The 13,255-nt window shown below is 44.1% G+C and overlaps 1 protein-coding gene across 2 annotated transcripts in view; it reads right to left on the bottom strand.

The window, feature by feature from the left end:
• LOC112262079 (calcipressin-3) overlaps positions 1-13,255 on the bottom strand; it is an 83,406-nt gene that overhangs the window by 65,465 nt on the left and 4,686 nt on the right. The gene's annotated exons all lie outside the window — the stretch shown is intronic.

Here is a 13,255-nt window from a genome sequence, read left to right as displayed (position 1 = left end):
GGCGGTGAGTTGACTCTTCACATGGGATGATTTCACTGAACAACAAAAGAAAGGGAATATCAAAAGATCCCCAATGATCCATCGCATCTCCCAAAATCGTTTTCAACATACATCTGGAAAATAATAGTCTATAAACTAAAGCTTTGGTTGTCTTCCTCTCAGGCTTCCATATCTTCTCCTTGGACTTCCTCAATGTCCACCTCTAGAACATCACACTCTGAGGCCTCATTTTCACTGTCAACCTTGTTGAGGATAGCTCATTGTCAGGCTCAAAAAGCTTAACATTTGTCCAGATGGCCACACATTTTTCAACCCTTGTATTGGTCAGCCTGTTGTTTGCTTTGGTGTGTGTGTTCCCAAACAAGGACCAGTTGTGCTCTGATGCGGAGGAGGATGGAGGCAACAGGGGAAAGAGCCTCAGATCCACAAAGTCCCTTCCACCAGGTGGCTGATGAGATATGTTGGCACGATTGCCATATTGCATCTCCATCCCAAAGCCCTTGCATGGAAGTGTACTTTACCAGACTGGCGAGACATGGTAGTGATGACACCATAGGCCTTGTTGATCTCTGCACCAGACAGGATGCTCTTGCCAGCATACTTAGGGTCCAACATGTATGCTGTGGCATGTATGGGCTTCAGGCAGAAGTTTTCACGCTTTTTGATTTATTTCAGAACTGCAGTTTCTTCTGCTTGGAGCAACATTGAAGTGGGCAGGGCAGTACGGATTTCTTCTCTTACATCTGCAAGCAGAGTCTGAACAGCAGACAGGAAGGCATTGTCTCCCTCAATCCATGCAATGGCTACTGCTATAGGTTTCAGGAGTTTCAGGCTGCTTACCACTCTCTCCCAAAATACATCATCCAGGAGGATCCTCTTGATGGGGCTGTCCATATCGGCAGACTGTGATATGGTCATTTCTTAGAGAGACTCCTTCCCCTCCAGGAGACTGTCAAACATGATGACAACACCACCCCAACGGGTGTTGCTGGGCAGCTTCAATATGGTGCTCTTATTCTTCTCACTTTGTTTGGTGAGGTAGATTGCTGCTATAACTTGGACCCTTCACATACCTAACCATTTCCTTGGCTCTCTTGTAGAGTGTATCCATTGTTTTCAGTGCCATGATGTCCTTGAGGAGCAGATTCAATGAAAGAGCAGCAAAGCCAATGGGTGTGATGTGAGGGTAGGACTCCTCAACTTTAGACCAAGCAACCTTCATGTTCGCAGAATTGTCTGTCACCAGTGCAAATACCTTCTGTAGTCCAAGGTCATTGATGACTGCTTTCAGCTCTTCTGCAATGTAGAGACAGGTGTGTCTGTTATCCCTTGTGTCTGTGCTCTTGTAGAATACTGGTTGAGGGGTGGAGATGATGTAGTTAATTATTCCTTGCCCACAATCTTCAACCACCCATCAATGATGATTGCAATACAGTCTGCTTTCTCTATGACTTGCTTGACCTTCACTTGAACTCTGTTGAACTCTGCATCCAGCAAATGAGTAGATAAAGCATGTCTTGTTGGAGGGGTGTATGCTGGGCGAAGAACATTCAGAAATCTCTTCCAATACATATTGTCTGTGAGCATCAGAGGTGGACCAGTTGCATACACATCTTGAGCAAGAGCATTTCTCTGACTACGTTCCTCCATTGAGTCAAAAAAAAACTTTGAGTTAATACAATTCCATGCATAGATAAATAATTAAGCAGTTAGATTAAACAGATCCTTTGTAAGATAAATGTTTTAAAATGGAACATGTTTGGAAACATGTGAATTAACACTCCTTAGTTAGCAGGCTCAAGCAAGCTAAAACCTACATGGTAGCAAAAACTAACTAGCAGAAATTGTTGACAAGTAAAAATTATTCATACACATTTTGTTGTAGGCTACTATTTACTAGTTAACATAAAATCATGTATGTAATTTAAAATATATTCACCCCAGCCAGTATTGTAATCAAAACTTACCAGAAAGAATGTAGTCCTTGGCACAGAGAGTGTAGTAGTGAGGGCTCAATAGCATCTCATTAGTGTGCAAGATCTTGAGAATCAGCTGTGCATGTGATGGAAGAGTGCACTGCACATGTGATGGAAGAATGCACTGTGCATGCAGAGGGTTGCAATTCCATTGAATTGGGGATAGTTTAACCAAAATATGACATAAGACCTAGAATTAGCTTATGTGTATCCCACAAAAAAGCTTAAATTTTATAAGCTAACTTTTTAAAATTAATTTAAGCAAAATTCCCCAAATTCCCAGGCTTAACTTCCCATGGAAAATTTCAGGAAAAATTCCTGGAAATTTACAGGAAGGTTTCCGATCCTTTGCAACCCTAGTCACAACACACCTGATTGGCTCAAACGCATTAAGAAATTTCACAAATTAACTTTTAACAAGGCTCACCTGTTAATTGAAATTGAATTCCAGGTGACTACCTCATGAAGCTGGTTGAGAGAATGGCAAGAGTTTGCAAAGCTGTCATTAAGGCAAAGGGTGGCTCTTAGAAGAATCTCAAATATAACATATATTTTAATTTGTTTAACACTTTTTTTGGTTAATACATGATTCCATATGTATTATTTCATAGTTTTGATGTCTTCACTATTATTCTACAATGTAGAAAATAGTAAAAATAAAGAAAAACCCTTGAATTAGTAGGTGTTCTAAAACTTTGACCGGTAGTGTACATTGACATTTTGTTTGTGCAAAAGTATCTAATAAATCAAAGAGGAATACGCAAACCAAGAATATGTTAGCTACATGAAGTTGCTAAGAGAACACATTCACTGTAGCTAAAGATTATAGGTCCCCTAGGAAACACTTATCAACACGTTGGTTCCTACCCTGTCACAATAACTCCTCTCTGGCATTTTAATTTGTTGTCATGTCAAACAACACTGTATTTAAAGTGCCCACTATTATGTTCTAACTATAGAATTAGAATAATCGTTCTATTTCCATGATTTCAATAGTTCACCTAAGTGTTTTTCTCTAAATCGCAAGTCAAATAGCAATTGCAATATTGGTTCAAAATAAGGTTTGCCCATATCGTGTCGCCCTGCGTGGCAGTGTGGAAATTATCTCAAATTAGTGCAGAAATTCTTGAAAATTATATAAAAAAAATGTGGGTTGAAGTTGAATTGAACAGTATAAAACAATCAGAATGGAGAAAGACCCATTGAAATCACTTATAATGTATGTGTTGCCACCCTAGGGTCATGAACTACTCATAAAACACATTTATAACCTTTATTATTCAAAAACATAAAATACTCTCAAATACCATCTAATTTTAAAAAACATATTGTGATATGATATTTGTCCATATCGCCCAGCCCTAGATGACCTTCAGCCAACTGCGCACCCTCCCGCACGTTCCCCCTCTGGGACAGAGTCCCAAAAATAGACGGACAATTTAACACATGCAGCACAGTAGCTCTCTCTCTCCACAATCCTCTATCCTTCTGTCTGGTGTCACCTCACTGTTCTCGATACAAACAAACACACTGGCCACGACACTAGTCTCTGCTCTATATGGCTCTGCTGCTCACATAGCTGCGGGAAGTAGTTTGGGGGTTGGGGTGCTGCGTAGATTTTGTAAACATTTATATTTTTTTAACTGTATCTTCAATGGGGGTGCTGAAAAAATATTCTTGCCCGCGCTACAGATGCTATACCGGTCCGTTAATGCAGCACTATTAAATGCACTACTTTTGTGAATGAAAAAAAAAATTATAATAATCAAATAAATCAAATAAATATATATACTGTACAGTGGGGCAAAAAAGTATTTAGTCAGCCACCAATTGTGCAAGTTCTCCCACTTAAAAAGATGAGAGAGGCCTGTAATTTTCATCATAGGTACACTTCAACTATGACAGACAAAATGAGAAAAGAAATTCAGAAAATCACATTGTAGGATTTTTAATACCCAAGCTATGGGTATTGATCATATTCCATCCTCTTTTAGAAAAGGGGACCGTCTGAAACAGCTATACCAAAGGGAAAGTCTTTGGATTTACAAACTACAGGCCACTAAATACCCTGGTTTAAATGAAGATATGGATTTACAAACTACAGGCCACTAAATACCCTGGTTTAAATGAAGATATGGATTTACAAACTACAGGCCACTAAATACCCTGGTTTAAATGAAGATATGGATTTACAAACTACAGGCCACTAAATACCCTGGTTTAAATGAAGATATGGATTTCTCATCCTTCCTGTAAGGTTGTGATGGGTCTATTTGCTGTCATCTAGTGGACATTGTGCTCAATTGCCCTCAGTTATGTTTAGACTGTTGTTGTTCATGTTTTGCTGTGCTCCAGTGTTCTATGGAATATATTGCTTTCGTATTCTTGACACTTCTCCCAGTCATATTTAAGGTTACAACTACCTTTCTAAGTGTTCTGATACTTCTAGCTTGGAGTTGTATTTTTATGATAACATAGCTACAGTATTTCACCTTTTAATGTGTATAGTATTGCTTACTAGGTGTGTCCAATCAATTGTGTAATCACTCCCTCTTCCAATTAGGGCTGATTGGAAAAGCTGTTCAAAAGAGGACATTGTATTATTTCTTTGTACTCCCTGACGAAGGCCATGCAACCAAAACGCGTCAGATTTTTTCAACTTTGTTTCTATTGAACATGCCATACAAATAAAGGCATTTTAATTCATTTTATGAAGAGTGCCTTGGTCCTCCTTTCTTTTTGATGGCCAATTCACCCCTTTTACTAAAGAGCACCTTCTATCTACCAAAATGTACTATTGTGTACCTTAGTAGCGTGTCCCTTCCTCCTCTTTCTACAAATTAAAATGAATAGTTGATCCTTTTTGGTTTATTGAGAAGACATTGAAAGTAAAATCACCTTTTCAAATATTGTATTGGAATTTCAGTTTACTCCCTGAATTGACTGACTTTACTTCGAATAGACCCCAACCCTGACGTAATGAGGAGCTGACCCCAACCCTGACGCAGTGAGCTGACCCCAACCCTGACGTAATGAACTGACCCCAACCCTGACGTAGTGAGCTGACCCCAACCCTGAGCTGACCCCAACCCTGATGTGAGCTGACCCCAACCCTGACGTAGTGAGCTGACCCCAACCCTGACGTAGTGAGCTGACCCCAACCCTGATGTAGTGAGCTGACACCAACCCTAACGTAATGAGGAGCTGACCCCAACCCTGAAGTAGTGAGCTGACCCCAGCCCTGACGTAGTGAGGAGCTGATCCCAACCCTGACGTAGTGAGTAGCTGAACCCAACCCTGACGTAGTGAGCTGACACCAACCCTGACGTAATGAGGAGCTGACCCCAACCCTGACGTAGTGAGTAGCTGATCCCAACCCTGACGTAGTGAGCTGACCCCAACCCTGATGTAGTGAGTAGCTGATCCCAAACCTGACGTAGTGAGCTGACCCCAACCCTGACGTAGTGGGGAGCTGACCACAACCCTGACGTAGTGAGTAGCTGAACCCAACCCTGACGTAGTGAGCTGACCCCAACCCTTACATAGTGAGCTGACCCCAATCCTGATGTAGTGAGCTGACCTCAACCCTAACGTAGTGAGGAGCTGACCCCAACCCTGACGTAGTGAGTAGCTGAACCCAACCCTGACGTAGTGAGCTGACCCCAACCCTGATGTAGTGAGCTGACCCCAACCCTGAGGTAGTGAGCTGAGCCCAACCCTGACGTAGTGAGCTGACCCCAACCCTGATGTAGTGAGCTGACCCTAACCCTAACGTAATGAGGAGCTGACCCAAACCCTGACGTAGTGAGCTGACCCCAACCCTGACGTAGTGACCTGACCCCAACCCTGACGTAGTGAGGAGCTGACCCCAACCCTGACGTAGTGAGTAGCTGAACCCAACCCTGATGAAGTGAGCTGACCCCAACCCTGACGTAGTGAGTAGCTGACCCCAACCCTGATGAAGTGAGCTGACCCCAACCCTGATGTAGTGAGTAGCTGACCCCAACCCTGACATAGTGAGTAGCTGACCCCAACCCTGACGTAGTGAGGAGCTGACCCCAAACCTGATGTAGTGAGCTGACCCCAACCCTGATGTAGTGAGTAGCTGATCCCAACCCTGACGTAATGAGTAGCTGACCCCAACCCTGACGTAATGAGGAGCTGACCCCAACCCTGACGTAGTGAGCTGACCCCAACCCTGACGTAATGAGTAGCTGACCCCAACCCTGATGTAATGAGTAGCTGACCCCAACCCTGACATAGGGAGTAGCTGACCCCAACCCTGACGTAGTGAGGAGCTGACCCCAAACCTGACATAGTGAGCTGACCCCAACCCTGATGTAGTGAGTAGTTGATCCCAACCCTGACGTAATGAGTAGCTGACCCCAACACTGATATAATGAGGAGCTGACCCCAACCCTGACGGAATGAGTAGCTGACCCCAACCCTGATGTAGTGAGCTGACCCCAACCCTGATGTAGTGAGCTGACCCCAACCCTGATATAATGAGGAGCTGACCCCAACCCTGATATAATGAGGAGCTGACCCCAACCCTGATGTAGTGAGCTGACCCCAACCCTGATGTAGTGAGTAGCTGACCCCAACCCTGACGTAGTGAGTAGCTGACCCCAACCCTGACGTAGTGAGTAGCTGACCCCAACCCTGACGTAGTGAGTAGCTGACCCCAACCCTGACGTACTGAGTAGCTGACCGCAACCCTGACGTAGTGAGTAGCTGACCCCAACCCTGATGTAGTGAGCTATCCCCAACCCTGACGTAGTGAGTAGCTGACCCCAACCCTGACGTAGTGAGTAGCTGACCCCAACCCTGATGTAGTGAGTAGCTGACCCCATACCTGACCTATTGTGGAGCTGACCCCAACCCTGACGTAGTGAGCTGACCCCAACCCTGACGTAGTGAGCTGACCCCAACCCTGACGTAGTGAGCTGACCCCAACCCTGATGTAGTGAGTAGCTGACCCCAACCCTGACGTAATGAGTAGCTGACCCCAATCCTGACGTAATGAGTAGCTGACCCCAACCCTGGCATAGTGAGCTGACCCCAACCCTGACGTAGTGAGCTGACCCCAACCCTGACGTAGTGAGCTGACCCCAACCCTAACGTAATGAGGAGCTGACCCCAACCCTGATGTAATGAGGAGCTGACCCCAACCCTGATGTAATGAGTAACTGACCCCAACCCTGATGTAATGAGGAGCTGACCCCAACCCTGACATAGTGAGCTGACCCCAACACTGACATAATGAGGAGCTGACCCCAACCCTGATGTAGTGAGCTGACCCCAACCCTGATGTAATGAGGAACTGACCCCAACCCTGACGTAGTGAGCTGACCCCAACCCTTACATAGTGAGCTGACCCCAACCCTGATGTAGTGAGCTGACCTCAACCCTAACGTAATGAGGAGCTGACCCCAACCCTGACGTAGTGAGCTGACCCCAACCCTGACGTAGTGAGCTGACCCCAACCCTGACGTAGTGAGCTGACCCCAACCCTGATGTAGTGAGTAGCTGATCCCAAACCTGACGTAGTGAGCTGACCCCAACCCTGACGTAGTGGGGAGCTGACCACAACCCTGACGTAGTGAGTAGCTGAACCCAACCCTGACGTAGTGAGCTGACCCCAACCCTGATGTAGTGAGTAGCTGACCCCAACACTGATGTAGTGAGTAGTTCACTCCAACCCTGACGTAGTGAGCTGACCCCAACCCTGACCTAGTGAGGAGCTGACCCCAACCCTGACCTAGTGAGTAGCTGATCCCAACACTGATGTAATGAGCTGAGGTTTACATTCCACAGTGCACAATGGCAATACAATGCCATCATGGTAATGATGTTCTCTGATTATAGTTAAAGGGATACTTCAAGATTTTGGCAATGAGCATGCTAGCAGATACCCATAGGGTGAGGATTTCTTATAAGCGTCCGGATTAGAGACCCGGTTACACTCAACTGATTACACTCAGTTTTTCACAATTCCTGACATTTAATCCTAGTGCAAATTCCCTGTTTTAGGTTAGTTAGGATTACCAGTTTATTTTAAGAATGTGAAATGTCAGAATAATAGTAGAGAGAATGATTTATTTCAGCTTTTATTTCTTTCATCACATTCCCAGTGGGTCAGAAGTTTACATACACTCAACTAGTATTTGGTAGCATTGCCTTCAAATTGTTTAACTTGGGTCAAACGTTTCGGGTAGCCTTCCATAAGCTTCCCACAATAAGTTGGGTGAATTTTGGCCCATTCCTCCTGACAGAGCTGGTGTAACTGAGTCAGGTTTGTAGGCCTCCTTGCTCGTACACACTTTTTCAGTTCTGCCCACAGATGTTCTATGGGATTGAGGTCAGGGCTTTGTGATGGCCACGCCAATACCTTGACTTTGTTGTCCTTAAGCAATTTTGCCACAACTTTGGAAGTATGCTTGGGGTCATTGTCCATTTGGAAGACCCATTTGCAACCAAGCTTTAACTTCCTGACTGATGTCTTGAGATGTTGCTTCAATATCTCCACATAATTGTCCTTCCTCATGAATCTATTTTGTGAAGTGCACCAGTCCCTCCTGCAGCAAAGCTCCCCCACAACATGATGCTGCTACCCCCGTGCTTCACGGTTTGGATGGTGTTCTTCGGCTTGCAATCCTCCCCCTTTTTCCTCCAAACATAACGATGGTCATTATGGCCAAACAGTTCTACTTTTATTTCATCAGACCAGAGGACATTTCTCCAAAAAGTTTGATCTTTGTCCCCATGAGCAGTTGCAAACCGTAGTCTGGCTTTTTTATGGCGGTTTTGGAGCAGTGGCTTCTTCCTTGCTAAACAACCTTTCAGGTTACGTCGATATAGGACTCATTTTACTGTGGATATAGATACTTTTGTACCTGTTTCCTCCAGCATCTTCACAAAGTCCTTTGCTGTTGTTCTGGGATTGATTTGCACTTTTCGCACCACAGCACGTTCATCTTTAGAAGACAAAACGCGTCTCCTTCCTGAGCGGTATGACGGCTGCGTGGTCCCATGGTGTTTATACTTGCGTACTATTGTTTGTACAGATGAACGTGGTACCTTCAGGCGTTTGGAAATCAGGCGTTTGCTCTGAAGGATGAAACTGACTTGTGGAGGTCTACAATTTTTTTCCAAAGTTCTTGGCTGATTTCTTTGGATTTTCCCATGATGTTGTCATGCCGTTGGCCTGTTGAGGTTTATGACCCCCATAAATACCTTTCCCCCTTTCCTCTCTCTCTACTCAACAGAGTGACTCTTAGAAAGTCCTTTGTTAACATAGAGAGAGTCTGAAAACATCAAAAGGGTGGGGACCAGAACCCTATTTCGGTAATCCAACCAGTTGAAAATATGCGTTCATACTTAAAGAATATGATGTCAGATCAGTTGTCATCTGAGACATTATTACTGATGATAGGATGACATAAACTGTATCTTGGAAAGTCCACATTCTAGTTATCAGATTTGTTGTGCAATTTAAATGAGATCAGAACCGCCCCCTCAAGATTCTGAGCCTGCCTGGCAGGGTTTGTCTAAAAGCCAAAGCCCCCGGAAGGGTGAACATAATATACAAGGATTTTTCAAAGCTGCTAATGAGAACATTGACGTCCTCGTACCTGGCCGGTAGGAATTCCAGTGGAGTACACCCACCCAGGTAGTGGCAGTGCCGGCAAACACTGGCTGCAGTAACCCATAAGAATGGAGTCGCACTCGGACAATTAAAGAGGAGGTATATTATTGTGGCCCTGGTGGCACAGAATGATCAAATGGTCTGACTGCACAGAGGTGCTTGTGAAGATGGGTCAATATGGGGGACGAACGTGTGTGGCTCCATCTGCTCGGACTAGATATTGGTTAATCAATTTTGCATTCCTTCTCAAACAATTAAACACATTCACACATCAAGTCTTCTCTTGAGTTGGGGTCGGGGATGGAACAACTGTTGCACATTTGAATTTGTATGTATGTATGTGTGTGTGTGTGTGTGTGTGTGTGTGTGTGTGTGTGTGTGTGTGTGTGTGTGTGTGTGTGTGTGTGTGCATGGGTGGGGGGGGTGTAGGTCGATCTATGGGTGGAAGGGGAGAGAGGAGCAGAGGTGTTTGTTTGGGAGGGGAGGGGGGAGGGGTGGGGTGGGGTGGGGTGAGTGTATGAATCCCATATATGTTGACAAACATGTAGAATTCCTACTACCGACCGTTGTTATGGGCAACAATCCTTCATAGAAGTGCTTATATTATTATGCCCATTATTTGTCAACTGTGGGAATAACGTAAAATATGAAGGATTTTTTTAATATACAGTGCCTTCGGAAAATACTTTCTGTATTCAGACTCCTTTACCTTTTCCGCATTGTGTTACATTACAGCATTATTCTAAAATGTATTCAATAAAATGATTTGCTCAGCAATCGACACACAATACCCCATAACGACAAAGTGAAAACAGGTTTTGAAAATTTAGTTAATGTTTTTTTTTTTTAAGACAGAAATAGCTTATTTACATAAATACTCAGACCCTTCGCTATGAGACTCAGAATGAAGGTCAGGTGCATCCTGTTTCCATTGGTCGTCCTTGAGATGTTTCTACAACTTGATTGGAGTCCTCCTGTGGTAAATTCAATTGATTGGACATGATTTGGAAAGTCTCACACCTGTCTATATACGGTCCCACAGTTGACAGTGCATTGTCAGAGCAAAAGCCAAGCCATGAGATCAAAGGAATTGTCTGTAGTGCTCTGAGACAGGATTGTGTCGAGGCACCGATCTGGGGAAGGGTACCAAAACATTTCTGCATTATTGAAGTCCCCCAAGAACACTGTGGCTCCATAATTTTTGAATGGAAGAAGTTTGGAACCACCAAGACTCTTCCTAGAGCTGGCTACCCGGCCAAACTCAGCAATTGGTGGAGAAGGGCCTTGGTCAGGGAGGTGACTAAGAACCCGATGGTCACTCTGACAGAGCTCCGGAGTTTCTCTGTGGAGAGAAGGACAACTATCTCTGCAGCACTCCACCGATTAGGCCTTTATGGTAGAGTGACCAGACAGAAGCCACTCCTCGGTAAAAGGTACATGACAGCCCGCTTGGAGTTTGCCAAAAGGCACCTAAAGACTCTCAGACCATCAGAAACAAGATTCTCTGGTCTGATGAAATCAAGATTAAACTCTTTGGCCTGAACGCCAAGTGTCACATCTGGAGGAAACCTGGTACCATCCCTACGGTGAAGCATGGTGGGGGCAGCATCATGCTGCTGTTTTTCAGTGGTAGGGACTGGGAGACTAGTCAGGCAAAGATGAACGGAGAAAAGTACAGAGAGATCCTTAATGAAAACCTGCTCCAGAGTGCTCAGGACCTCAGACTGCGGTGAAGGTTCACCTTCCAACAGGACAACGACCTGAAAATAGACCTGAAAATAGCTGTGCAACAATGCTCCCCGTCCAACCTGACAGAGCTTTTTATTTTAGCAAAAATGTTTATTTTTAATTTACAATCTGTAGAAGCTATGAGAATAGGAAGGTTCAACTCGTTTGTGAAGCATCACAGCACAGTTGAAAAATATATGGCAAATAGAAGTCTGAAATGGATGACCACATGCTATATATGGTCCCTTACAGCCATTCTTCAATGAAATGCCTAAAAAGACGTCACAATGCTGTAGACACCTTGGGGAATGCGTGGAAAACGTAAGCTCATTCGTAGCTCATTCACAGCCATATAAGGAGTCATTGGCATGAGGCGGTTTCAAAAAATGCGGCACTTCCTGGTTGGATTTTTATCTGGGTTTCGCCTGTAACATCAGTTCTGTGGCACTCACAGACAATATCTTTGCAGTTTTGGAAATGTCAGAGTGTCTTCTTTCCAAAGCTGTCAATTATATGCATAGTCGAGCATCTTTTCGTGTCAAAATATCTTGTTTAAAACGGGAACGTTTTTCATCCAAAAATTTAAATAGCGCCCTCTAAATCCAAGAGGTTAATGCATTTGAGCCAATCAGTTGTGTTGTGACAAGGTTAGGGGTGGTGTACAGAAGATAGCCCTATTTGGTAAAATACCAAGTCCATCTTATCGCAAGAACAGCTCAAATAAGCAAAGAGAAACAACAGTCCATCATTACTTTAAGACATGAAGGTCAGTATGTCAAGAACTTTGATGCAGAAAATTACATTGATAGATTGTGCCCTTATCTGCAATATTAAAGCTGGAAAAAAGCAATTGTGAATCTATATAACGTCAGGAATAAAATGATGGGGAGGGAAGGATGTACAAACAACCAAGTTCACAAAGTGGAGTGATTAATTTAAAGGGTCATTCAAGGTGAGAGTGATTCTTTTAAAGGGGCATTCAAGGTGAGAGTGATTCTTTTAAAGGGGCATTCAAGGTGAGAGTGATTATTTTAAAGGGGCATTCAAGGTGAGAGTGATTCTTTTAAAGGGGCATTCAAGGTGAGAGTGATTCATTTAAAGGGGCATTCAAGGTGAGAGTGATTCATTTAAAGGGGCATTAAAAGGGAGAGTGATTCATTTAAAGGGTCATTCAAAGTGAGAGCGATTAATTTAAAGGGGCATTAAAAGTGAGAGTGATTCATTTAAAGGGGCATTCAAATGGAGAGTGAATAATTTAAAGGGGCATTTTGTGCCAATTTTAGTTGCATGATTGTGTGTTGTTTATCACTTGCCTGAAGAGACAGAGAGAAAAGAGGGAGTGAGGTAACGAAAAAGGGAACAGAGAGAGTGAGGTAACTTGAGAGGGAACAGAGAGAATGAGATAACGAAAGAGGGAACAGAGAGAGTGAGGTAACGAAAGAGGGAACAGAGGGAGTGAGGTAACGAAAGAGGGAACAGAGAGAGTGAGGTAACGAAAGAGGGAACAGAGAGAGTGAGGTAACGAAAGAGGGAACAGAGAGAGTGAGGTAACTAGGGAGGAACAGATGGAATGAGGTAAATAGTGAGGGAACAGAGAGAGTGAGGTAACGAAAGAGGGAACAGAGAGAGTGAGTTAACGAAAGAGGGAACAGAGAGAGTGAGGTGACGAGAGAGGGAACAGAGGGAGTGAGGTAACGAAAGAGGGAACAGAGGGAGTGAGGTAACGAAAGAGGGAACAGAGAGAGTGAGGGAACAGAGAGAGTGAGGTAATGAAAGAGGGAACAGAGGGAGTGAGGTAACGAAAGAGGGAACAGAGAGAATGAGGTAACGAAAGAGGGAACAGAGGGAGTGAGGTAATGAAAGAGGGAACAGAGAGAGTGAGATAACTAGGGAGGAACAGATG

This window comes from Oncorhynchus tshawytscha, linkage group LG11 (genome assembly GCF_018296145.1).
Source record: "Oncorhynchus tshawytscha isolate Ot180627B linkage group LG11, Otsh_v2.0, whole genome shotgun sequence".
In the NCBI taxonomy this organism is placed as follows: domain Eukaryota; kingdom Metazoa; phylum Chordata; class Actinopteri; order Salmoniformes; family Salmonidae; genus Oncorhynchus; species Oncorhynchus tshawytscha.
The sequence above is the reverse complement of the archived record's forward strand: the minus strand, read 5'-3'. Positions and strand labels throughout refer to the sequence as shown.